Raw genomic sequence first — 27,443 nt, forward strand, 5'->3', positions numbered from 1 at the left:
CTGCTATTTTTAATATATACTGTAGAAATGATTTAGATGAGAATATAAGTAACAAGCTGGTTAAGTTTGCAGATGATACCAAGATCTGCTCTACTTTCCCCTATTGTATTATTAATATGTAGCCTTAGAATGCCTAATCTCACAGACTTACCACTGTTTATAAGGTATTATTGTATATAACTTATCCCCACCTTCCCTTCTATATCTATAACCTCAGACAATTAGATGTAGTAAAAAGACAAGCAGGAGTTAAGTTACACATACAATAATTTATTATTGATAATATTCATAAATAATAACAAGATGCAAAGTACATTTGAATATTGGCAACCATACAACCTGATTAAATGGTGATGTTTAGTTCAGGTGGCACACAGACTTGTTAGTTACTTAATGTCTCTAGTTAAGGCATCATTGGTGCTCAGCTTTCTTCAGAACGGGCCTCAAGCCTGTTCAATATGGCTGAAGCTGTGCTCTTCATTGTGTTGTCTTCAGTTCATGGTGTGATGGTCTTCTTCATCAGATCAGTAAGAGAGAGAGAGAATGTGGTTGAGCAAGCAAATTTATGGATTTTCTGTCCAACTCCTACAGCCAATAGGACATCATGTTACTTAAAGGCCTCTGAGACAAGCCAATTCCAAACAGCCATACCTCAGACCAATGGGGGAATAGAACATCTTAACACCTGCAACCTCCCAAAGCATATGTTAAAGTACACCTTAGCCTACTTGCGGGGGTAGAAAGACTTTAGTAAAGAAACACTTGCCAAACTGGTTTAAAACACATCCCCCAAATCCTGTCCTAAAATTACAAAGAGACTTAGTCGTAAGGTGGGGTGGGGGCAAACACGAATGCCTCTCACCAAAGTAACACTAAATTACATTGCTTTGCCTAAATTACAAATAAAGACATACAAAACATTTATCAAGTTATATGCAAAATCTTACATCACAACAAGTGGAATGGCAGATCATTTGGAATCCGATAAATTATTACAACAGGACTTGGCCAGCATACAGGCTTGGGCAGATCTGTGGAAGATGAAATTTAATGTCAATAAATGTCAAGTATTACACATAGGAAGTAAAAATGTTAGGTTTGAAAACAAAATGGGAGGTCCCAAAATCAAAAGTACGCCTTATGAGAAGGAGTTAGGAGTTGGGGTGTACTTGACACCTTCAACTGTCAGACAATATTCAGAAGCCATTAAGAAGGCAAAACAGAAGGTCAGGTTATGTGTAGAATAAAAGTCCAAGGAGGTTCTGCTTAGGCTTTATAACACACTGGTGAGGCCTCATCTGGAGTACTGTGTGCAGTTTTGATATTCAGGCCACAAAAAGGACATATCAGCACTGGAAACAGTCCAGAGAAGAGCGACTAGGCTTATTCCAGGGCTACAGGGGATAAGTTATGAGGAAAGATTAAAAGAGCTGAGCATTTTCATTTTAAGCAAAAGAAGATTAAAAGGTGACATGACTAAAGTGTTTCAGCTTATGAACAGACTTAGTCCAGTGTATTGAGACTATGACTTTAAAATGTGTTCAAGACGAACACGGGGACACAGTTTGAAACTGTTAAGGGTAAACTTCACACAAACAACAGCAAGTTTTTCTTTAGAAACATAACTAATAGACACATGGAAAAAGCGACCAAGTAGTGTGGTCGACAGTAGGACTCGACTTGATGTTGTTTTAGACAAATGAAGTAAATAGGACTGGCGAGTTTTGTTGGGCTCAATGGCCTGCTCTCGTCTAGTTTGTTCTAATGTTTGAATCAAACAGTTCCTTTTTGAATATTTCCTTTCCTTCTGGCAGACTATATCGAAGAGTTACCATTGCAGTGGACTGCTGCCCTGTCCAGGCCTGTGACCTTCGAGGACAGGCTGTAGGCCCTCACTGTCAGAATCTGGACATTTGACATACCTGCTTTCCTTTTTGAACACTGTTTATGTACTAAATTGTATCCTTTTATTTAATTTGTATGCACTTTTATTATTATGATACTGTCGTCATTGTTTGCCAGCACTATTTAGGATAGACAGCATATGCTATCCTAGCTTTAGAATGGAAATTATTCTTGACAAAATTTAATTTGCACTTCTTTTTTTGTGTTAGGAAAGTTTTTTTTAACTTATTAGTAACATTAAGACTTTATGTTGTGTTTTTTCTCTTGCGTTTTTGTTTCCTTATGCCTATTTCTTCACCGCTCTTTTTCATGTCCTGATCACTTTCTGTATGTCACTTAGCACAATTTCCAGCCATAGGGCATCTCAGACATGCCAACGCTGGCTGCTGATCTTCTCGCTGGGCCATGTCAGTTTACACAGCTAGAAATCACTGAGCATGTCAAATTTAGTGACTGCGTGCCGACTCTCCAGCACTTTTTCCTGACAGCCAATGGCGTGCTGCCTGACAGAGCCGGTGCTGTACAAACAGTTAAGAGATGCAGTGAGTTTGGCTGCAATCTCTCTCCTTTTTTTGGTAATTAAAATGTGTGTTTTCATACGGACGAGCTTCTCTTCTGTTTGTGAGGTCTTGAACACCGAGTTCCTTATTCCTCGTTGTGATGCTAATACACTATAGGACAGATAGATACTGGGGCAGGACTCTCAATAAGTTTTGGGTATGAACCACAATGAGCAATATATAAGTGAGTTGACAACGGAAAACTCAAGTCAAGTCAAGTTGGGGAGCTTGCACTGGTACAGTGCGTTGCTGCACCCACTAAACAACGAATCAACTCAGGATCCCGGTTGGCAACCCCCCAGACAGACACGCGGTCCAGTCCAGCCCTCCGGAAATGATCCTTTATGTGCTGCAGCCAGGTGTTACGTGAGCAACCCCTTGGCCTGGTCCAGCCACTTGGGTCCCCAACAATGAGGATCTTATGAGCCGAATCACCCACAGGGAAACGTGCCACATGGCTGTAGTGCCGTAACTGACGCTCCCTCACAATGCAGGTAATGTGCCTCCTTTGGGACTCCATGAACAACCGCTCATTTGACACAAAGTCAAACCAATGGTACCCAACGATTTTCCGGAGAGACACTGTACCAAAGGAGTCCAGTCTTCATCTCAAGTCACTGGATAGCGTCCATGTCTCGCAACCACATAGCAGAACGGGAAATACCAGGACTCTAAAGACTTGGACTTTCGTCCTTTTGCATAGATATCGGGAGCGCCACACACCCCTTTCCACCGACCTCATGACCCCCCATGTGCTCCCAACACCCAGTCCATACAAACATTGAACAGAGTTGGAGCAGAACGCACCACTGACGAACTCCAGGATCAACTGGGAAAAACACAGAGGTTCTGCCTCTACTGTGCACAGCACTCACAGTACCAGTGTACAGGCCGGCCATGATATCCAGCAACCTTGAGGGGATCCCGCTAACCCTCAGGATGTCCCACAGTCGGACCCATTACGAAAATCGACAAAGGCTGCAAAGAAACTCTGCTGATATTTGTGTTTGCGCTCCATAAGAACCCTCAGTGCCAGGATGTGGTTGATGGTAGACTTCTTAGGCATAAAACCAGACCGCTCCGGTAGCTGGTAGGTGAGCAAGTGATCACAGATCCAATTCAAGACAACCCTAGCAAGGACCTTACCCGGCACAGAGCAGTGTTATCCCCCTGTAGTTGCTGCAATCCAGGCGATCACCCTTCCCTTTCCAGATAGGGACGACAAGTCCCGTTTTCCAGTGAGTTAGGATGATGCCAGTCTCCCAAATGTAAGCAAAGATTGCTTGCAATGCCAGGAGGACAGCCTTACCACCAGACAGGAGAAGTTCACCCTGAATACTACAGATTCCTGCAGCCTTTTCCCCCCTCAGCTGGTTCACCACCTATGCAATCTCAGTGAGACTGAGTGGTTCATAGCTAATTGAAGGATCGGCCCCAAGGTCCGACCCAGAGATATCTAACGTCCTAGCCGGAGGATCAGCTTTGAACAACTGCTCAAAGTAGCCGGCCCAGCTGGTCACAACTGCAGTGTCATCCGTAACGGAAAAAAAACTTTAACAAGGATTTTGGACTTACCATCAGGTTGTTTGTTTCAGGTACAAGCCTCGCGCGTGACATACCACTTTTACCGATTGCTGCTTTAAAGGTGGCGCAGAAGCTAAAACACAGTCACGAGTGCCTGGGAAGGTCAAAAGAAAGCTATAGGAGGAGCCCAAGTTGGACTAGTAGTGTATGTTTACCGTAATGTTTCCATTTGTATCTTAGTAACCTCAAGGTTAGGTATAAATCTTTTTGTTGTTTAGTGTTTTATTATGTATATTTTGTTGTCGGATATTTTGATTTCTACTTGAAGTGTAGGATTTCCCCAGCAGGCCTGAAATGGTATCTCCCAATGTTTAGGCAAGCCACCCCTGGTAATGGAAAAGGCTTTATGAGTACAGTGGAACCTCTGGTCACGACCGTAATTCACTCCAAAACTCTGTGACCCGAAGTTAATTCCCCCATAGGATTGTATGGAAATACAATTAATCCATTTCAGACCGTACAAACTATATGTAAATATTTTTTTTAAAGATTTTTAAGCACAAAAATAGTTAATTATACCATAGAATGCACAGTGTAATAGTAAACTAAACGTAAAAACATTGAATAACACTGAGAAAACCTTGAACAGAGAAAACTAACCTTGCAAGAGTTCACGCTACAGCCTTATGAACTGATCGCTGTAAGCACTTTTTTTTTTTTTTTTAAGCACAGGGAAAAAAATGAACATTTGAAAAATCCATAATTTATACAAAAACTAACCATAAACAACCAAGAAAGCTAACCTTGCATGAGTCGAGTTCTGGATAAGGAAGTGAGGAGGAACTGGGTGGAGAGGAAATTACAGTTTTGAGGTAAAATCCCTCTGCGCGATGCACGTCTGACCGAGAACAATGTACTGTACTGGGAGAGACTGAGCACGTGCGTAAATCACCGGAAGGGAAACTGCCTTGTTCATCACCCAAGTGTGTGGTCGTAACCCGATTTGTATGTGTTCAGAGACGTTCGTGACCCGAGGTTCCACTATACAGTTGAGGCCGCAAGAGTGGGAACGATTGTTCAGAGAGAACTAAGAAGAGTTAGGTAGTGCGAGGCACGCCAGACTGAACAGGTGCCTGGTGGCGGAGCTGCTGGTTGATGTAAAGGAGTGTGTTAGGCTCCTGAGGACCAAAAACGGCTCCCGAGATTTTTTTTTTTTTTTTTTTGAGGAGTTGTACTTTTGACCTGGACTGAAACAGAGTCCAGTTTTGTTTTATTTTAAGGCTGCTGATTCCCTTACGTGGATATATTAGAATAAGAGCCTCTGTGTTTTCCCATTTCTATTTTTTGTCTTTCCTTTCTTTTTTTCTTCACAATTAGATTTAGTCTTGTGTCAGGGATGCCAGGGGCCATGACCCGGCCGGGACGTCATGAGGGACCGGATGTGGGTCTGTGCCCACCCTGGATCACGTGGGGATCGCCTTCCTGGTTGTTTTGGGGGCCACGGGTACAGGGCATGGAAGCTATACCCTGTAGGGGCCCGTGTTCACCGCCAGGAGGCGTCCCAATGCCTTGGGGACCTGTTACCCCAGCACTTCCGCCACACCAGGAAGTGCTGGGGGGGGAAGAATTAGGACGGCGCCCAGAGAGCTGCCGGGAGGACAGCCGGCACTTCCGCCACGCTGGGGCTTGGCCAGAAGAGGAATGCCGGGAACACCTGGGGCTCATCCGGGGACTCTATAAAAGGGGCCGTCTCCCATTATTCGAGGCTGGAGTCGGGAGGTGGAAAGACGAAGCTCAGGAGAGCTGTGGAGGCGGCCTGAAGAAAGGCATTGTGGCCAGGATTGTGTGATTGGGGTAATTGTGCACGTGACTGGGGTCTGAGTGACCATTGGACTGTGTCTTAGTGACCATATTATTGTATATAATATTGTAAATAAACGTGTGGTGGTTGAGAAACAACGTGTCCGGCCAGGTTCACACTTGTCACAGGAATATTTATAAGTTTTTTGTCCATCCTTTTATATCAGCAACTGTTTTTTTTTCTCTAATCTATCGCGAAATAATAAAATTACCTCTTTTATTTTTTGAACATCTGCCTCTCTCGTGCCTCTCTTATTACCCCTTCAGTCCTGGTCGGTCCCAAACTACTAGCAGTCCATCTGCTTTAGTAGACGGCTTGTGACACTCGTACTTCTGTGGGAGCATTCATCGCTCATCAGCTTTCAAGCACACAAGTTCACCCTAACGTTGAAATACAAAAATCATCCAATATGTCATGGCCGTGACCCATTCCAAGCCTTTTGGCTGCTAGTTTCTCAACATGCTGACTGTGCCCATATATCTGGCATGGATCTGCATAACAGATGTAGCCATTAATTGTTTAATGTTTAAAGGAATGGACGATTTGTTTATATTTTACTATTAGTCTAACAAAGTTTTGGAAAAAAATCACTAGTAGGAAATAAAACTATTGTGCTTGTATGAATGTTGGATTCCTGGCAGCAAACCCAGTGAGAAGAGCAGTAATTGGATTGGGCCCCAGGCAGTAGTTTACCACCAATAATTTTGAAGAGTTGTTGACAGCAATGACACAACTTATTGTGGTGCCGTACAGCAGTAGGTAGCTACTTGTACATCATACTGACTCCGCAGCAAAGAGCAGATCTGGAAGATTTCAATAATAACTCAACGGCATGAAAACTGGCATTCAAATGTTTCTGTAAAGTCCTAAAAGGAAAATTCACCTAGTTGAAATTAGTACAAAAAAAAAATCAACATTTCCACCTTTCCTGCTGAAACAACTCTGATTTCTTGGTCTCATTGTTGCTCCAAAGTTTTCATGGCCCAACACGTTCCCCTCCAGGGTTCAAATATGCATTCTGTTAAATGGATTTGTTGTTACGGTTAAGGCCCCTCTCATAGTGAATCAGTTAAACATAATAAATTAAGTCTTATTAAACTATCAGAGCGCTATCAGCAACTGGTATGGCAAATCATTTATAAATAATGTCTTTCTGATGCGTCATGTGGTATAAGACAACCTATTTATTGACTGTACTTCATAGGCAGTAGTGACGATTAATGATGTTCAGTCTGTCACTGTGGTCTCACTGCCTGCCCATACAGTACGTTTTTATCTTTAATTATTATAGTTACTGGCTATGCTGCCCATCTAGGTCAGGTTGAAAATCTGAGTAATCAACATGGACCTCATATTCTTTATCTCACGGGTGGGCAAAGTCAGTCCTGGAGGGCCGCAGTGGTTGCAGTTTTTGTTCCAACCCAGTTGCTTAATTAAAAACCAATTATTTGATATCATGGCCTGTTAGTGCTTTAACTCTGCCATGTCAGGTCATTCGCATATCCTAGATTTTCATCCCCTTTCTAAGGATATCATCCAAATGATTTGAAGTCTAAAACGGAGGAGTACTTCTCAGTCCTTCACTTTATTCTCTTCACTTTCCTTCCAAGTATTTAATTAAACCCAATAGTGCATGATAAATACACACGGAGGTGTAAATGGAGACAAGCTAAATGGAGAAATGCTGGTTTCTTTTGTCATTTGCAACTTATTGTTAATTAGGAGCACAGGAGCACAGCTGTTTAAGACTAAAATAAGCAATAAGGGTTCAAAATCTTAACGAGCGAGACAACTAAAGTGAAGCAGAAGTCTTACTTGATCAATAAGTGCTTCTTATTAAGCAGTTGGGTTGGAGCAAAAACCTGCAGCCACTGCGGCCCTCCAGGACTGAAACTGCCCACCCCTGCTTTATCTGATACATGGCTTGTCCATTTCTTCTGGTATAATAATATGCACCCAAGTCCATCCCCTCATAACGGCCTTTTCCTCTTTGGATAGAGCAGCCTATTTTCATCGCTTCTTCTAGGTATCACTCATTAAACTGAACATCAAAAGTGTTTTTCTCAGTGGTCGCTACCCCATTGTCCTGATTTAGCGACTATAGCCTAGTTGTGCCAGGGCTATGGATTCCCGACCCCATGTCAATTTTTTTTATTTTCGATCATTCATTGCCAACAATGCAAAGTTATTAGTCCTTAGCGTTACAGCTCTAAACCTCATTCACGTGGCCCGAACAAGTGAAAGAAAGTCGCTACCACTCTGCAGTTGCCGTTATATAACACCAGACAACCAAATAGGCCAATGTTCTTATTTTCAGACCCTTATTGGATATTTTTATTATCGTTTTTTTTTTGTTTTTTTTTTATCTTTCTACGTCATTTGCCTATTTTTCATGTTTTCTTCCTAACCTTAGCAAGAACACAGACACACACTCACATGTTGTTTTATTAAGGTGGATTATCAGTTTGATACAAACCATAAGCTTTTCCCCTTGGGTTTTACATTGGTTGCCCTTATTTTTTGTTGTTCTACATGAGAAAATATTTCTTAGGCTCTGCTGGGAGTAAGACTTCTGCAGAAGAGGTAGTAAAACTCTTATTTAGACACGGATTGGTTTATTGTTCTAAAACCATATTATCCTAGTGTTACAACAAGCATTATTACACCCAGGCGTGGTGAGATCCCCACAACCACCGGTCCCTGAACACACTGGAGCAGCACAACTGCTGATCCGCTCAACCCTGGGACCTTTGACCTGCTGCCACCTGCAAACATCTGCCCACTCCTGCAACGTCTTGGGAAGATAAGAGCGGGGCATCGAGACCACCTCCACTGATTGACACATTCATCTCTCTTTACTTTTATCTTGGATCTCCTGACAATTTTTAAATTTGGGAATTTGTATGCTGTAAAGATTCTTTAATATAAGCCAAGAATCAAATTATTATTTGTGTCATGACTGACTATTGTTGTTGATGTTCATTTGTTGGTCTTGTGCACCGTAAGCTTTCCACAATGCGATTCCCAGCCCCTATGCTGTCACATTCTCGATGATCATGGTGGTATCCAGAACCCTGACACCCTGGACATCTCACCCAACACCAGCACTAGGTGTTCAGAGTCCTCTGGGACACTTAAGACAGAAAACACAGATTTGCTTCAAGGCTTTGCTGTAGCAGAAGGTCAAATACAATCTCAGAAGCACACTTTCAAATTGACTACTTTTGCTTCTCACTCTTGCATTCATCGCTGCCCAATACTTCAGAATTACAAAGTGCCATCCTGTCGAGTCTTCTCCTTGGTGCAGAGGTACAATACATCTGAATAACTGTCTCTTGTGTGGCTTGGGCCATGTTGGAATGAGATGTAAATTTCTCAGAGATCCCCAGAGCATTGTCACTTGATGGCGTTTCACAGAAGGACTTGTCATGTAAATTAAGAGTACGTTGCATTCCTGCACCTTTGACTTGTTCTTCTCGAGCGGTATATCCAGAACAGGACAGGCTGCATTCCCAGATTGGCTCAAAGGAGTTAATACAGAAAGGAAAGGAATATTCACCAGGTATCTGTTTTATCTTTACTCTCCGACCAGAGTCACTACATACTGAGTCACATGGATATTCCATGCCTTGTCAATGATGCATCATTGTAAGGCCTTGTGTTTCTGTGTATGTGGGTTGTTTCCCATTTTAGTTTATCTTCTGTCAGTTGCAAAGAAGCAGACTGGATGTTAAAAAATTTAAAAGCCTGAATGAATATTCTCAGAGCTGCAGATTTTTATCTTTTGTGGCCTCAGCATGAGAATCGTCACAGCATGGGGTCATTTCACAGAAGTTGTTTCATCCTCCCTAGTATTACTAGGCCAAAATTAAAGCTGGAACGAAAAAAGATTCAAAACCTGTGTCTTCTTATCTCATTTATGTTCATCTTATTTTGAAGGTGTTCCTTTTGCTTGGTGAAAGAACGGACACTCCATTGTGTGAGCTGACGTCATGTGCTGTATAACATGTGTGTCATGTCGTCCTTGTTTCACCACCCCAAAATGTTTTGTAGTGATAGGTTTGCAGTACTTTTGATGACAACCCATTAAAAAGTGTGTTGTGAATAGCAGCAAATTCCTCCATTGCAAAAGTACACCGACAGGGCTTCTTCCTAAAACACCCCCCAACTCCTCCAGTCCGTGTATTTTAAACCACTGCTGGGGTTTCAGAGAGAGAGAGAGAGACAGCGAGTGAAAGATGCTGAACAAAAGACTTGATACTGAGAGAAAATAAAAAGCTAAAATTACTGTTATCTATTCAGGAGTTCAGTAGCACAAGGTAACTGAAGCTTAATAATTAATGTATACGTTGTGAAGAACTCTGCAACAGTGGAGACAGACAGACAGACAGACACACACACATAGATCACCGCAGCTACTGGGCTCCACACGTTTGAGAAGTGCCTTTGTCTGCTACAGTAACTGTCATTTTAACTATTGCATCACTATATGCAAATAAAGTTTGGATAAGCATTGTGGTCAATAGATATACGATGTATTAAAATGATGCGGCTGTCTTCTCATGGCATATTTGCATTTCCAATTAGACAGTAAGGTTAGATTTCTTTAGTAACCGGGGGCTTCGCCCCCTGCTCGCTTCACTCACCAACCCCTGCCAAGCACAGACATCCTCAAACACTATTCGATCTTTTTGCTGTTCCATTATTTCACTGAGTAATATTTTCCATTTGTTTGCACTAATGCGATCTTTACTCTACTGCTACGCACCATTGTGAAGAGGGGGGCTGAACGCACCCAAGGAGACGCGTTCGCTCCTCCGAAACCCCTCTTAAAACGGTGAAACAATGTGAAACAAATAACAGTTGGTTTTTTTTACCTCCTCTTTGCTCGATCAGCTGCTGGCTTACTGCTGTGCCACATGATCTGCATTTCGTGCGGCGCTTCCAACGTTTTAAAGTCCACTCTTCGATCTCTTTTTGCTGTTCTGTTATTTCACTGAGTAATATTTTCCATTTGTTTGCACTAATGCGATCTTTACTCTACTGCTACGCACCATTGTGAAGAGGGGGGCTGAACGCACCCAAGGAGACGCGTTCGCTCCTCCGAAACCCCTCTTAAAACGGTGAAACAATGTGAAACAAATAACAGTTGGTTTTTTTTACCTCCTCTTTGCTCGATCAGCTGCTGGCTTACTGCTGTGCCACATGATCTGCATTTCGTGCGGCGCTTCCAACGTTTTAAAGTCCACTCTTCGATCTCTTTTTGCTGTTCTGTTATTTCACTGAGTAATATTTTCCATTTGTTTGCACTAATGCGATCTTTACTCTACTGCTACGCACCATTGTGAAGAGGGGGGCTGAACGCACCCAAGGAGACGCGTTCGCTCCTCCGAAACCCCTCTTAAAATGGTGAAACAACGGGAAAGAAATAACAGTTGTTTTTTTTTTTACCTCCTCTTTGCTCGATCAGCTGCTGGCCTACTGCTGTGCCACATGATCTGCATTTCATGCGGCTTTTCCAACGTTTTAAAGTCCACTCTTCGATCTCTTTTTGCTGTTTTGTTATTTCACTGAGTAATATTTTCTGTTTGTTTGCACTAATGTGAATTTTCCTACTTCCATCATCTCTAACCTGCTCTGCATGTGTATCACGGGACTTGCTTACAAATGTTGTAAGTATGACGTGACATGCCCGTCTCGCGAGAAGGGAAAGTGTCTCTCTGTCTCTCTTTAAAAGATCACGTCTCATCCCAAGTCTCTGTTTTTTATAATAGAGAGATTTGTTTAGGCGTGTTTAGTCAGAAGGTGGATGTTATGCAGCATCATCTGGGCCTTTACTGCTGTTGTTAGGCAGATTTGTTGATTTAGGAGTTTTGAGGACTGAAATCTTCATCTCCTGTGGCTCTTCTTTATCGGAGGTCCTTTTGACGGAGAACGACACACCATTTGCTTCAAATGCCTATTTTGCAGTTCTTATTTTCATGATTATAGTTTCCAGTTCTTTCAAGCTTACATCGACTCCCACCACGCTATCGTTGTATCTGAACAACGGAGAGCACGCATTGCATGTGCCACAATACATCATTCCCGTTTGCCACCCATCTGTCGATGCTGTTAAATGGCAATATACGATCTGATGGTCCAGAAAGTTTTTTCCGTTGTATCTGGTTATGTGTATTTTTAAAACGTGTAATGTGCACACGCGACACACATTTATATGTCTAATTGTTTTTTGTTTTTTGAGACTTTTCGATTATGATGTTTCCTCATAAACCAAAGCTGGCTGTCTGTCAGACCCACTTACCATGAGCACCTCTGATCTTCGCAGTTCAAAATCAACACCTCTACCTTGTGCGTCACCTTCATGAGGCGTTGGGTTAGTTTAGAAATGTGACGCTCAATGAGCCGTCTGATTGTTCCCACCTGGATTTAAGCAAAATTCACTCATGGTTGTCTCCAGACGCGTATATGTCATACATCTCATTCTTCAGCAAGACTAGATTCTCAGTTACTGTTTCCGCCCTTCTCAAAGTGCCTCTTTAAACAATTTCCTTTTGGGTTGTATTCATAGTCACCAACTCTGACATGAAATGCATTTCATTGAACATAAGACCTTTGACAAACAAGAGGAGACCATTCAGTCCATCAAGCTTGTCTGTTTCGCTAATAGTTCCGCTGTGCCAAAATTAAATCCAGATACTTCTTAAAGCTCGGCAAGGTTTCTGCTTCAAGTCCACGTCTCGCTAGTTTGTCCCAAATTCCCACCATTCCTTACATACAGAAGTGCTTTGTGGTGTCACCCCTGTTAATTTCCACCCGTGTCCTCAAGTGTGTGATTCATCCTTAAGTTGAAAGAATTCAGCTGAACCTGCTCCGTCAACGGCTTTGAGAATTTTGAAACCGGAGGGAGCTGTTAAAATGTTCACATTTTACAAGCAAATACCCGTATTAGTGTTTATGAGTGATTCTCTATACTGTATGAAGATGATAATCTAATTAGCTGATATTAACTCTACATGTAACCTGTTACAGTATAACGTAAGAATATTTTTCATTCATATTTGTCATTTGAAGATTGCCTAACCTATTTTGCCAATTCCTCTGTCATGAAATATCATCCTTGTTACTTAATTGTTCTGCCTCACCACTAATATATTTTGCCTGCTTTAATGCCGGGGAACTCATTTTCTTGCCCACATGTCATTTTAGCTACTTTAATTTTGATCCTGTAGATGAAGGGAGAAAAGTGTGTTATTTCAGTCTGAGCAGAAGAGATAAACTCCCATAGCTACATATCCTGCCCATTTATTACTTGCTATTTTTCATCAGATGTCTCCAGAATGGAGTTGCCATGGGGACTAGAGGCCAAAATATTGCACCCTGTAAGCTGTGAAAACTTACAGAAAATACTTCTCTCTGCAGTCCAAAGCAATACTGGCTAAAATAAGTGAATTCCATTCGTTACAATCATTAATAACTGATAGGCAAACAATTGCAATCAAGTACCTCTAAGCAAAGTGTGCTTCCCCAAAATGAATCTTCTCGCCTTATTCAAACAGCCTGCTTTCCTTTAGACATACAGGATTTAATCACACATTATGGTGCTTACTGTGACAGGTCGGTCCATTTTTTTGCACCCTTACACTCTAACTGGGTCAGAAGACAAATCCAACAACGTGATCAAGAAGGCTGCAATCAACGCGAGATGGTACACCAGACCACGGCGAGTTACACTCACTAGGACTGGACAATTGAATAACTCCAGTTAGCGACATGTTTAAAGAAAGTAGAAACCAGACCACCTGTGGCACACCTACACATAGACACTTACAAGGGCAAGGGATCAAATCGCACACCCCAGCAGCCATGAAGGGGTAGTTCTTACCATGGCACACTGTGCCACCCTATTGTTTAAAGGAACATAACATACCACAACATTTACAAACTCATTTAATTTAATTTAGGGTCACGGCTGATCATTTATGTTAGGTAGAATGCCTAGAGGGGGCTGGGTGGTCTCATGGCCTGGAACCCCTGCAGATTTTTTTTTTTGGTTTTTCTGTCCTCCCAGACCATCGGACCTTACTTTAATTCTATGTTAATGAGTTTTGTCTTATTTTAATTCTTACTTTGTCTTTTTATCTCTTTTTTCATCATGTAAAGCACTTTGAGCTACATTATTTGTATGAAAATGTGCTATAGAAATAAATGTTGTTTTTGTTGTTGTTGTTAGGTGGCACTAACCAATTCACGCATGCCTCATGGATGATCAGCTTTGCAGACCAAAACCACAGAGCAGCCAGCCTTTGTTGCCACCCAAAATAAAGCAGAGAAGGAATTGCCTTTGACAACAGTCATTGATGCCATGCAGTACCCAACATGGCATTACTTCACGCAGAAATTGCCAAGGCAGTTGCAATAGAGCTTGAAGATGAGTGCGCCATTTGTTTTACTAAGCTAAATGGCCATTTTATAATACACAAAGCAAAATCCATTCAAAACTACAATTAGTACAACATAAAAAATGTAAACATAGGGAATCGTACTGAATAATCATAATTATTATCAATCATAATAAGAGTCGCCCTTTGATATTTTCCAGTTTTCAAGTTTTGGATAATATAAGACATCACTTTCCCATTATAGAGGGCGAGTAGGTCAGAAAAGATTCATCATTAATAATATTGTCCCTTCTGATGTTACTCCAAACAATTCCATTAAAGGATTAGGAATATTTATGAATCCAGCACTATTTGACAAAGAATGGAATATTTTCTCCCAAACCGGACTGCCACATTTAGTTTAGGACCTAATGAGGCCAGTGCTTGACAGGAGCGTAGACAGTCCTGGCATCTCAAAGGCCGATAGTGGGCGGGGTTTGATATTTGGGAGGGGCCAGACAGACCTTAAAAAAGAAAACGAGTCACAGCCGGAGTGCTGCATGTTGACACCGTACCCCAATAAATTACATTTCATCAATTCTTCCTAATTTAAAATTATAATGTAACCTAAATCTCACTTACATGAACACATTTAAAACTTTGAAATTATGAAAAGGGGACCATGTTCCATTACAGATATTGAAATGACGTAAAACTTTTTTTATGCCTGCTTTTTGGCAGGATTGGCACTCCAGCCACTGTAAAAACCATTCAGACAAGTGGAGTGCTCAGGTTTCACCCATTGCACAGCTGGCCTCAGGTCCTAATTTGGGATCTTGAGGTGGTTTGTCATGTGGTGAGTGTGCCAAAAACGCTGTATCAGGGCATCCTCCCAAAAACTCTTCCTCCTCCTCTTGCAATTGTGATGAAATAAACACGCTTTTGTTTTTAAACATTAGAAAATGTATGCAAAGTGTAACATTCATGAGGTCACTTCAAAGGGGTGTGTGGCACTCCTGATATCTCTCCAAAAGAATGAAGGTCCAAGTCTTCAGAGTCCTGGTGCTTTCTGCTTTGCTATTTGGTTGCGAGACATGGACGCTCCCAGACTGGACTCCTTGGGTACCGCTGGTTTGACTGTGTGTCGCTCACGGAGTCCCGAATGAGGCACTTTATCTGCATTGTGAGGGAGCGTCAGTTACGGGCACTACGGCCATGTGGTGCGATTCCCCGAGGCTTACAGGATCCTCACTGTTAAACACCCGAGTGGCTGGACCAGGCCAAGGGGATGGCCATGTAACACTTGGCTGTGGCAGATAGAGGGTCATTTCCGGAGGATGGTACCTGGACCGCATGTCTGCCTGGGGGGTTACCAACCAGGATCCCAAGCTGTTTCGTCATGTGGTCTGTGCGATGACACTCTGTACCAGTGGATGCTCCCCAACCTGACCTAACCTTTATCAAGGGGGTATTTATGTTTATTAAACATTTTGACATGAGGCGTGTGGGCTGACACACTACTGCTTATACAGGCAGCACATTCAGGTATATAAGACTCAACTTTGTGGTCATGTAAAAAGCTGCTTGATGATCTGTTTTGCCAACAGGAGTGGATATCTGACGTGTAAAGGAGGAAAATGCTAAATATAAAATATACAAGCTGGAGTGACCTACTTCAAGCTAAATCTGAAACAGTAAACTAATCCATAATTTATGTAGCACAGAATGTATCCTGGTTTTAAGGGTAGATGACATGCAATGAAGAGTTGCTTAGGTGCGACAAATTAAATTATTGTATTTGTAGATTATTAGCATGTCTATGTTAGCTGAGACCTTGAAAAAAACATTTAAGGCAGGTGTATTGGAATAGCAGCAAACAGGGGCCAGACATTAAAGCAACCCAAAAAGTCAAAGCGGGGGATTCAGTCCTACAGTGGTCTAAAGTTGAAAACAAACCAAAGACTCTTAGTACCGGAATTCTCAACTGAAAGCAAATCAACACAAAGGTTTGGTTTAGAAATATCCGCAAACTCGGACGACAAGGAAATTCATGGCATTGACTTTTAACACATCGTATTGGTTATGTCAGCACAGTACATTCCCGGACTCCCGGTCAACTCTGGGAAATGAAAATAACCACCATAAAGAAAATACTTCGCTGGCAGGACCCAAGAAAAAAAATAATCGTAGCACGGAGGTAAGATGTTGTAACACTAGGTGTCGCTGTTGCCCCGTTAGACCCAACAGACAGACGCTGACACAGGGAAAAAGCACCAAGAAGATCTTTTTTAATTCTTATTTTTCTTCTGTAGTGCCACCAAAGCAACACAGCCACATCAAACAGGCAATCTTTATATGTAATACGCTACCGTGGCTGTCCATTTGTCTGTCCAGGATTTTAAATCACCTGTAGCTCGCAAACCATTTGACCCATTGACCTGAAATTTGGTACACATACACTATGTGACATCTACTGTCCGCTTTCGGTGTGATGATTTTTATTACTCTTTTTATTTTTATTTTATTGTAGAATAAACTCTTGGCAGCCGTGCACCACATGTGTACGGGCACCGTTCTCATTCCCTACCACCTTCACCATCACGTTCCCTACCTCTTCATATCTTAAGTCCTCAATCTGTCTCAAGAATGATTTAAGTGCCAGCTTAAGTGAAAAATTAAGGAAAAAGTACTAAGTAATTGTAACACAAACACTGACTTAATCCGTTTTACCGCGAAAAGATGCCGACGAAAGAAGAGAAGAAGTGGGCCGCTAGAGTTTAGAAGGCAAGAGCTGCTCACGAAGCAGAAGGTGCATCAACCTCAGAGCAAACAAATGCTAAACGTGCAGAGAAAGAGGATGAAAACTATAAGTCAAGTGTATTCACTGCATGTTACCGTGCAGTCCACCATTACTGGTATAATAATAAATAACCACAATACTTTTCTCCAGTACACCTCCAAGCAAGCTCTGTCACACTCCTCCCAACTCCGGTTCGCTTGCTGGGTCCTTTATATATTCCGTGACCTAGAAGTGCTTCTATCCTTCTGTCCCTGTGACTCTTCAGCACTTCCAGGTCAGATGGAGAGTTCCATTTTTCTTCAGCCAGGAAGTAGTTTGGGATTCCCGTCCTCGTGACCTGGAAGTACTTCCGGGCTATAGATACGGCACGAGTCCTTCTGTTCCTTTACAGCTCCCCCTGGCGGCACCCACAGCACCCAACAGGGCTGCGCAACCGGACTCCAAGTTCCAGGATGCTCCGCGGGAATCCGGGGCACCACCAGATCCCAGGGAAGCTGCCATCCAGCAATTTTGGGGAAGGCAGTGACTGGTAAAATCTTCCATTCGTGAAATTTCCTCGCTACTAAATATTCCACGATCAACTGTTAGCGGTATTATAACAAAGTGGAAGCAATTGAGGAAAAACAGCGAGTCAGCCACGTAAAATCACAGAGCGGGGATGGCGCATGCTGAGGTGTGCAGAAGTCGCCGACTTTCTGCAGAGGTAATCGCTACAGACCTCCAAAAGCTCAAGAGCAGTGCAGCGTAGAGAGAGAGCTTCATGGATTTGTCTCCATGGCCGAGCCTATGCATCCAAGCCTTACACCACCAAGTGCGATGCAAAGCTTCAGATGCAGTGGTGTAAAGCCCACCGCCCACCACTGGACTGTAAAGAAGTGCAGACGTGTCCTCTGGAGTGACGAATCACGCAATACGATGGAGGAGTCTGGCCAGGAGATTGGGACTCGCCTGACTGCATTGTGCCAAGTGTAAAGTTGGATTATGGTGTGGGCTTGGCCCCTTAGTTCCAGTGAAAGGAACTCTTAATATTTCAGTATACAAAGCCATTTTGGACAATTTCATGCTCCCAACTTTGTGGGAATAGTTTGGGGATGACCCCTTCCTGTTCCAACATGACTGCAATGAGATTTTAAAAATAAATTTTGTAAAATCCTGTTTTGTAATGAGATGAAGGTTAAGAGAGTGTAGTCATGCAGCACGTTGCTGCACCCACCACACGTTGAACCACCTCAGGATCTCAAATTAGCAGCGGGTAACACCTCAGTACCACACTAGTTTGAATCGAGTGGAATAATGAGAGGTTTTTTACGGTGGCTGGAGTGCCGGCCCTGCTGCCAATCCCTTGCAAGTTGGAGGACCTGCTGGCACGGCTGATGCAGGATCACGTCATACCCAGGACAGAGCGATTGCAGGTTAAGGGTCTTGCTCAAGGGCCCAATGGAGTAGAGTCACTTTCTGGCGTTTACGGGACTCAAACCAGCAACCTTCGTATTGCCAGTGCAGATGCCTAGCCTCAGAGACCCCAGTCTGCCTACTGCGGAATTACTGTGTAGTGCTGTGCATTCATTTGGCTAAGCAGTAAATTACGCTCTTTAGAGCGGTGCTCAATGTTTTCACACATAGATGAACAGCCATGTTGAGTAACATGCTCAGAGTTCAGGCTTGGAAAAAAATGTGAAAGGGTACGCCATGATTGTTGCCATTCATGCGCGGCCTGAATAGGCTTATGGAAATGCTTTCATTAAATGCAATATAAAGAGAATAACATCGGCATCCCCTGCAAACAACCCTTAGTCAGAGCAACAAAGAAAAACATCAGATAAAAGAATTTCCACTATAGGAGTGTCACATCGCTTGAATGGCCGCAAATGTGTATTGATCAGAATGGGGAGCTTCTGTGTAAGTAAATATCTGATGTATAGCGATTTCCTCTTCGTACTTGTATTGAATCATTATATTAATATTTTCATTCTTATTGTTATGGCTACTTATTTTAAACTTCCTTTACATTAATAAAAAACGAAAGCAGCAAAACTCTGTTACCACTCCTCTTGAGCAAATTTCTCTTCACATCAACAAAATTACATTGCAAATTACAGAAATCAATTCTGCACTGAAATTAAATTGAGGAAATATACGATACAATTTATAATACACACACTTACAAATATACGTTTAATGTTGTGCTTATTAGGATTTGAAGTTGTGCGGAGGGTGAATTAGCAGCAATTAGATTGACTCTAAATGTGTCTATGCTCTAAATCAATTTCATGTTCAAGGTAAGGCCGTGTCCAGGGCAGAGGCTCTGGAAAATGGATTTGCAGTGGAAAAAGTGATGCATAATAGATCAGCAATACACGCCGGTGAAGCCGCTCACTAAAGAAACTCCTTCTGGGTTCATGACCAGCTTCTACTAGCAGGCATCACCTGCTGTTATGTAACATCTAAGCCTTGGAGCCATTGATTAGGGTGCTGAGGAAGTAAATGACGACAACAACCTGAAACAGGGCAAGGTGTTAATGACAGACATGAGCAGCATGGGTGCCGTTGCAGAGGATGGAGCTCTGCTTCCAATTGCTCTTCTTTTCTTATTATTCCGACCTTTAGAAAGTGCATATATCCTCAGTAATAACGATACATAACAGACAGCTTCATTATTAGTGGTTAATGTTTCTAAAGGTTATGATCATTTTATGCAAAGTGCAGGGAATTGAGGGGGGCTCTCATAAAAAGCCAAACATGTAAACCTATTGTAGCGCTTTCTTTACCCTTTTAGCCATAGGATAGCACCCTAAGTTCCTAAACTCTGTTTCCCTAAACTGATTTATGGAAACCTCTTTAATTTTAAATATGTTTTTATAGGATAAATTAAGCCGCTTTTCCACTGCATAGTACGGCACGACACGGTTCAGTACAGCTCACTTTTGCGGGGCTTTCCACTGGGAACAGTACCTGGTACCTGGTCCTTTTTTTAGTACCACCTCAGCCGAGGTTCCAAGCGTGCCGAACCGTTACCAAAATGTGACGTGTAAACTCTGCTGGTCACTGATTGGCCGGAGAAAATCGTCATTACTGCGTCACTGGCTATTCTTTTCTTTAAAGGTACAGACAAGCGGAAGTTTCGAAAGTTCTCCAGCCACTGAGTGTTTGTAAAACCGGGAACAATCACATCCCACCACTCTGAAGCACGGTTAAATGTCCTAACAGATGGTCTGTTGCGGCGACTTTTTTGCAAAATGTGGAAGATCTGTAATATACAGAATCAGCATTTTAATGTTACACTGGCAGTTAAGTTCATTTTATGCTTTGCAACAGTGATAAAAGGTAGCTAGTGATGTGCTTTTTTTAGATGCTTACCCTTGCGCGTCGTCGAGCTAAAGTGTTGTCGTTGTCTGCGTGTTGTTGTAAAAGTTCCACGGTGTCACGGCAGTAGAGGCGGCGCAACTCTAACGACAAGTGAATAATCCCGCCCACTCTAAAGTGGTACTAAACTGCAGTCGAAACGCAAACCGAGCTGAACTGAGCCGAACCAAGGTGAGCTGTACTGAACCGTGCTGTGCCGTACTATGCAGTGGAAAAGCGGCTTTAGATTCCATTAACTAATACCTACTCCCCTTTAATAAGCTGCCAGCTGTTTATCAATTAGTAAATTGTTAAACAATTCACAATGCAAATATGTTCCCAAAATATAACAAAATGTTTTGACTAAATTGGAAAAAATCTAAAAAAAAAATAATATTTATAGTTAAGACCAATCAAAATTCCCACAAATCATAAACTCACACAACTTGCAGCATATTTACCCTTATAGGTTCAGGCAGTGCACTTAAACCTTACAACTGTTTGCTTTTACCAGCACTTAAAACATCCATCCATCCATCCATCTTCTAACCCGCTGAATCCGAATACAGGGTCACAGGGGTCTGCTGGAGCCAATCCCAGCCAACACAGGGCACAAGGCAGGAACCAATCCTGGGCAGGTTGCCAACCCACCGCAGGACGCACACAAACACACCAAGCGGGCCAATTTAGAATCGCCAATCCACCTAACCTGCATGTCTTTGGATTGTGGGAGGAAACCGGAGCGCCCGGAGGAAATCCACGCAGACACGGGGAGAACATGCAAACTCCACGCAGGGAGGACCCGGAAGCGAACCGGTCTCCTAACTGCGAGGCAGCAGCACTACCACTGCGCCACCGTGCCGCCCGCTGTAAAAGAAGAACACAATAACCAAATCTGTAATATGAGCAAACTTAATCACTAAAACCTCACTTTATCTTAACAACTTTAGGAGCCCACAGACACACACGCGCACACACACAAGCCAGCGGCCACCAAAATAAAATATTAACACAAACTCCCCTCGTTGCAGGCCTGGTCGACGCTCGTGAACATGGTGGCCAAAAACGTTAAGGCCCATTCACTCTAACGAGCCAACATAAAAAAAGGTCACAGTACTCACAAATAAGCGGAGTGAATATCAGTGTCCAGTGTCCAAACACAGCACTTCCACGCTGTGGAAAAATGATGGAGTCGCCTTGCGGGCAGGCAGGCAGGCACGCTCAATGAAGCTAGTCCGTCCAAATGGGGTAAAACTTGCTGTTTTTCCTCCTTGCCTGAGAAGCTGCCAGTCTTTCCTGTGGTCACCTGGAGTGCTCTCCAAAGTATCCAGTGCCTCTTCGCAGGCTAACTCCGCTAGTTCACCTGTGTTGCTAAACTCACTACCACCTTTTTTCTTTTTCTTAACCACCGCTTCTTCCTGTCCTCGCATCCAACAGGTTCTCGCGTGAACACCATACGGAGCTCTAAAGCCTCCGAAAACCACGTAAAACTCACATTTTTTTTTTTTTAAAACAACCAATAAACATTATCCATCCATCCATTATCCAACCTGGGTCACAGGGGTCTGCTGGAGCCAATCCCAGCCAACACAGGGCACAAGGCAGGAAACAAACCCTGGGAAGGGCACCAGCGCACCGCAGGGCACACACACACACCCACACCCACTAGAGACAATTTAGAATCGCCAATGCGCCTAACCTGCATGTCTTTGGACTGTGGGAGGTAACCGGAGTACCCGGAGGAAATCCACGCAGACACAGGGAGAACATGCAAACTCCACGCAAGGAGGACCGGGAAAGCGAACCCGGGTCTCCTAACTGCGAGGCAGCAGCGCTACCCACTGCCCACCCCACTAGGAGTCCCAATGTACATAAACCCCAATACATTCCAAAGCACTGTTAGTCTCACACAGTTCCAAGAGGGGGATGCTGCATCAAACCCCAGCAAGTAATGAGGGAAAGCACCAAGTCTTTATAAAACTAGCACGTTTATTTTCACTAAATGCTCTTTGATAACAGTGAATCTCTGTCCAACATAAGAAGCAAAGGAATTGGCCAAAAAGTACAAATCATTCCAGTACAAATAAAGTCCCAATACACAAATCCAGAAACGCGGTCAAAAACAGAGCAATAAGCTTCAAATAATCCAATAAATCAAAGCAACACAAGTTAGCACACCAACTCCCCCCGCACATTTGAAATGAACCACAGGGAACTGTGGAAGACCCCCTAGACTGACAGAGTGGAGTACAGTCCTTGGCCTCCACATGGAATATAACACAGTCAGCTTATCGACCAGATTAAAAGCCACATTAACATAAATAATGGTACAAAAGTTACAAGGCATCCGGACCCTGGCCTAAACATGACAGGAAGTTACCACTATGGAGCCCAGATGCAGTGTGCTGTATTTCGGTCCTGGTTCAATTGTGTACTAATTACTATAATAAGCAGGGTGTGCCTTGTGTGTCAACCATGGAGAAGCACCCCACATTGATATCTGCAAACTCTTTTATAAAAACAGTAGGTTTATGTATGAGTGGCATTGTGCCCTCAGGGGTCCTCAAGGTTCAAATCCTATGCTTGGCCATTGTCTGTGTGGACAACACATGTTCTCCCTGCATCTGTGTGGGTTCTCTCCGCATTTGTTGCATACCAAAATGTTGCAAACAGATGGGTCCATGTTGCCATAAATATATACAAGTTTTCCCATCAAGTTTTCTTTTATTAATCCTGACTTTTGTGTGGAAAGCTGCATACACACATTTCAAGTCTTTTTTTGGGCATAAGCAAGTTTTTTAAATCTGACCCCAGGTGTTGTCATGGGCAGGCTGGACTCGGGTACAAGAACCAGAGCAGCAGCCTGGCAATCTCCTTAACATAATAAATAAAATGTGGTTTTAGGGTTATGTCGGTGTGGGACGCCCAGGAGGACGAGAGGAGGGCTTGTGCCTCTTCCAGACCGCGAGGCGGCGTCTGTCCTGGTTATGTTGGGGGCCTCGAGTAGGGGGCTTGGAAGCCCAGCCCTGTAGGGACCCGTGGCCACCGCCAGGCGGCGCTCCGATGCCGGTTTATCCCGTGTGGTCCTCGGCCGGGGCTGGAGCCCGGCCGGGACGCCTTGGAGGACCAGAGGAGGGCGTGTGCCTCCTCCAGACCGAGAGGGGGCGTCCGTCCTGGTTATGTTGGGGGCCTCGGGTAGGGGGCTTGGAAGCCCAGCCCTGTAGGGACACGTGGTCACCGCCAGGAGGCGCCCCAGTGCCTATTTATCCCGGGAGCCCGGCATTTCCGCCACACCAGGAAGTGCCGGGGGGAAGACGACAGGGGACACCCGGACGGCTTCCGGGTGCGCAGCTGGAACTTCTGCCACACAGGGGTGTGGCCAAGACAAATTGCCAGGAAGCTGCTGGAGCCCATCCGGGTTCCTATAAGAGGGGCCGCCTCCCTCCAGTCATTGGTGGATGTCGGGAGGTAGCGAGACTGAGCTGGGGAAGAGGACTGGAGGCGGCCAGGAAGAGAAGGCACAGAGACTGTGGGCCCTGGACTTTGGGGGAATCGGTGCAAGAGGCACTGGGGTTGCACGTGAGAAAACATTGTAAATAAACAGTGTGTTGGGTGAACCTAAGATGTCCGTCTGTGTGTGTCCGGGCCAGCTTTCACACGGTTATACCGTATATACTTGTGTATGAGTCGGGCTTGAAACCAGAAACATCGATCATAAAATCAGACCCCAACTTGTACGCCCATTCAAAAATACGACACTTAGATTTTTCTTTTTACATCTTCTTGCTTCCTCCTAACTCGCATCAGTTTCTCAGACTCATCAAATTTGGTTGCAGCAGTGCGGTTACCAATTTCTTTCACCGCTTCATCGACGTTTAATTTAAAACCAGCTTCATATTTTCTTCTGATTGAACGCTCTATTGAATATAAGGGATACTGTTATGATAAAAGTGTATGAGGGTGTGAGATACAAAAAACACAAAACTGTGCAAACGTTGCTTCGGAATAGTTCGGGTATTACCGTGTGGTCACGTAGGCACAATGCATAGAAAATTAAAAACGGTGTGCTCCGTGGTTACTCTCTCAGGTGGGCGTCAGCATATCGTAATCTCTTGGACCAATTGCGTGAGCTTTCCACATTCAACTTATACGACCGACATTATAAAATACCAGAAATGATACGGTATAATCAATCCGCGGGTGAACTTAAACACGAGTACATATGGTAATTAGAATCGTTTCTGAGGTAGAGGGATGAACTTTCTCTCTCTGGCGAGTTCCTTCAAATTAACACCCAGTTCCTGTCAGTGGATCAAATATAAAGCGACAGTCCCGGAAGGGACGGACGGGGCTTCTAGAGCCCGGGTGCGAGCCTGGTCATGTGGTCACGGAGCCCCAAGTGTTTGCCCCTCAGCACTGCAGGCACAAGCGAAGAGGTGGTTAGCGACAGTGGCCCTTCGCGTGCTGGGGTGAGGCGGCTTACCTCACCAGTGCCTTGATGGTGTCCCCTAAGCGCACGTGTGTGACTGCGCTCATTGGCTACCCCAGAGGTACTAACTACAGAGCACCTGGAATTGAAGCCGCTGGCCAGTCCCAAGTCCAGTGTGGAGTTAAAAGGCAAATAAGTGATGAGTGTTATACTGGGAGAAGATAGAAAAATGGTAAAAAAGAGAAAGAGAGGGACATAATTAGAAAGGTGAGCAGGAGGGATAGCTGAACTCAGCCACCCCATGGTGTGGTTACAGACAATCCCAAAAAGCTTTATTTCTTCGGTCCCTTTGCTGCATTGCACCCATCGAGTCCCTTCTATTTGTCGTAAAGCCCTCTTCCTTCTGGTAGTTTTGGTTCTCATGTGTCATACATTGGGCTTGGTGGTCAACTCATGGGTGCCACTGGTCCACAGGACATTGTTGGATTCTACCTGATAACAGGGGGCTCAGTTGGGCAAATAGCTTTTTAAAAAAAAATTTTTTATTGTACCAAGGTAGGCAGGGAGCCAAAACTCTTGCGGGTCACATCTGGGCCCCTCTGTTCTTAAAGTGTTAAACATTTAAAATAGCTTTCTGTTTTTCATTTTAATTAAAAGTGTCATTAAAAAAAGGAAACACAGTGGTGACATCAATTAAAAAAAATAAAAATCTACACTCGGAGGATGGAGATTATTTTGGATTTGATTTTTTGATATCCGGCCTCACTGGATGAAGCAGAGTGTTTTCAATCTGCATGGAAGTGGCATCGATTTCCTCCAATTTTTTTTTTCATTATCTCTGCAGGATAAATTATGCCTGTTGTGTGTTCGCTGTTAAAATCCAAAGTAATAATAATAGAGGAACACAAACACACTATTCAGAAAGAAAAAAAAATCAAAAGCTTCATTAAAACTTAAAACAATTCCCTTTGTTTGGAACCTTACAAGACCGGACTGTTTTGAACTCCGCCAAAGTCACCGTGAGTCCATCCATTTGTCATTGTCAGACGGACAGGACAGTAAATGATGAATGGAGGACGCGGCATTTGTGACAGAATTTGAACTCAAACTTATAAAGAGGTGTTTGTGTGTCTCTCGGGTACAGTATAAGGAAAGGCAGTTTTGCTACAAGCGATTGGATTTTGAGATTTTCTTTTGCTAAAGGTTCATTTTGCACATTTGTCATCCATATCTCCTATGCTGGTGTGCAGCTTTCATTAATAATAGATGATGGGTGAACTTTCATCTCGAGGATGTCAGTTGTTTTTTGTTTTTTTAAACTAAAAAGCCCCGGTGAAAGCCTCGGCTGATGTTTCTAGTAATGGTTGATCGCACTTACCTCTGTCAGCCCCGCTGGCTACGAGAACATTTTGCAGGCGCTAAGGTGTCCGGATGCAGCAGGGCTGCCCGTGGAGGGAGTTTGCTGAAGCTCTGATGCAGTCCGGGCAGGCTCTGAATCTTAATGAGATACCATCGGCTTTCCCAGTGATGCTTGGAAGCGCTGATTCCCTACATATTTCTTGCTGGCAGCTCTGAGCCACCCACACACAGCCGAAATCCAACACACTCAGCACAATCTCAAGCTGCTGCTACTGCTGCTACTGCTGCTACTGCTGCTACTACCTGCTCAATTTGCACCCCAGGCTTGGCAAGTGAGCTTTCATTCTCATTGGCTTTACTTTTAGATGAGCCATTTTAGTAGTGGATCAATTTTTGACTGAGCCGTCAGGATGGAGATTTAATTTGAGAATATGATAATAACCTTGAAAATCTGCAGTGACTGGATATTGTCACTCTGAAAAGCACCTTCAAAAATACATTCTGCAGATAGAGGTTTCATTGTTTTTCCAGTGTTCAGTGGTTGTGTCTGAGTAAAGTTATGAAATATACATAAAAAAATAAATCCACAAAATATACGGAGCGGATCCCCCCCTAAACCTTTATCTTGTTCCCTTTGTTTTCTTACACTAGGTAGGTGCAAGTCAGGGGTCTCTGAATTCATGGCCTGCTTCTGTACTCTCTAAAGCTTTGCATGTATGCTCAGTTGACACAATGCAATAAACAGCTTTTCTATTTGGATAAGCAGGTTCCAAAATGGCTGGATGTAATTACTCTTGGCAAGGAGTTTAGAATTTAATTGATCACCATGTTTAAATACAAATCATTAAAAAGATCTGATTCTGCATAACAGCACACGGCACTCTCAATTGCCAAATCATCATCTTCTTAAATCAGGGTTTTCCTTCAGCGTATTTTAATCAGAGCCAGCCTGCCAACAGAAGCACTATCAGAAAATGGCAAAATTCCTTCAAATAAATTTACATGTAGGTTGCCATCCTAAAGTCTTGAAGGTCGTTGTTGTCCAAACACACAAATTCCATTATAGACCACAGTGTGCCTGAGCCTCCTTTACTAAGTTCAGGCACAAAGGAGACACCTTACTTGGAGGAGGATGCCATTCCAATGTAAGGCCCCCTAATCTATATATTTAAACTAGAATGGCTGTTTGTCTGTCTGTTCCCTATGCATTCCTAAACATTTTAACTGATCTGGACCATATTTTGCATAGCACCTTATGGACAAGATAGGCTACCATGAAACC

At 43.4% G+C, this 27,443-nt stretch overlaps 1 protein-coding gene across 1 annotated transcript in view; it reads right to left on the bottom strand.

Annotated features, from left to right (window-relative positions):
- The window catches only part of LOC120541393 (synaptic vesicle glycoprotein 2B-like), a 240,682-nt gene extending 214,341 nt beyond the window's left edge, over positions 1 to 26,341 (bottom strand). The window contains exon 1 of the mRNA XM_039772971.1: positions 26,181 to 26,341. The gene's annotated coding sequence lies outside the window, so the exon portion shown is untranslated. The remainder of the gene's footprint in view (positions 1 to 26,180) is intronic.
- Positions 26,342 to 27,443: the final 1,102 nt, after the last annotated feature.

This window comes from Polypterus senegalus, chromosome 12 (assembly GCF_016835505.1).
Source record: "Polypterus senegalus isolate Bchr_013 chromosome 12, ASM1683550v1, whole genome shotgun sequence".
In the NCBI taxonomy this organism is placed as follows: domain Eukaryota; kingdom Metazoa; phylum Chordata; class Cladistia; order Polypteriformes; family Polypteridae; genus Polypterus; species Polypterus senegalus.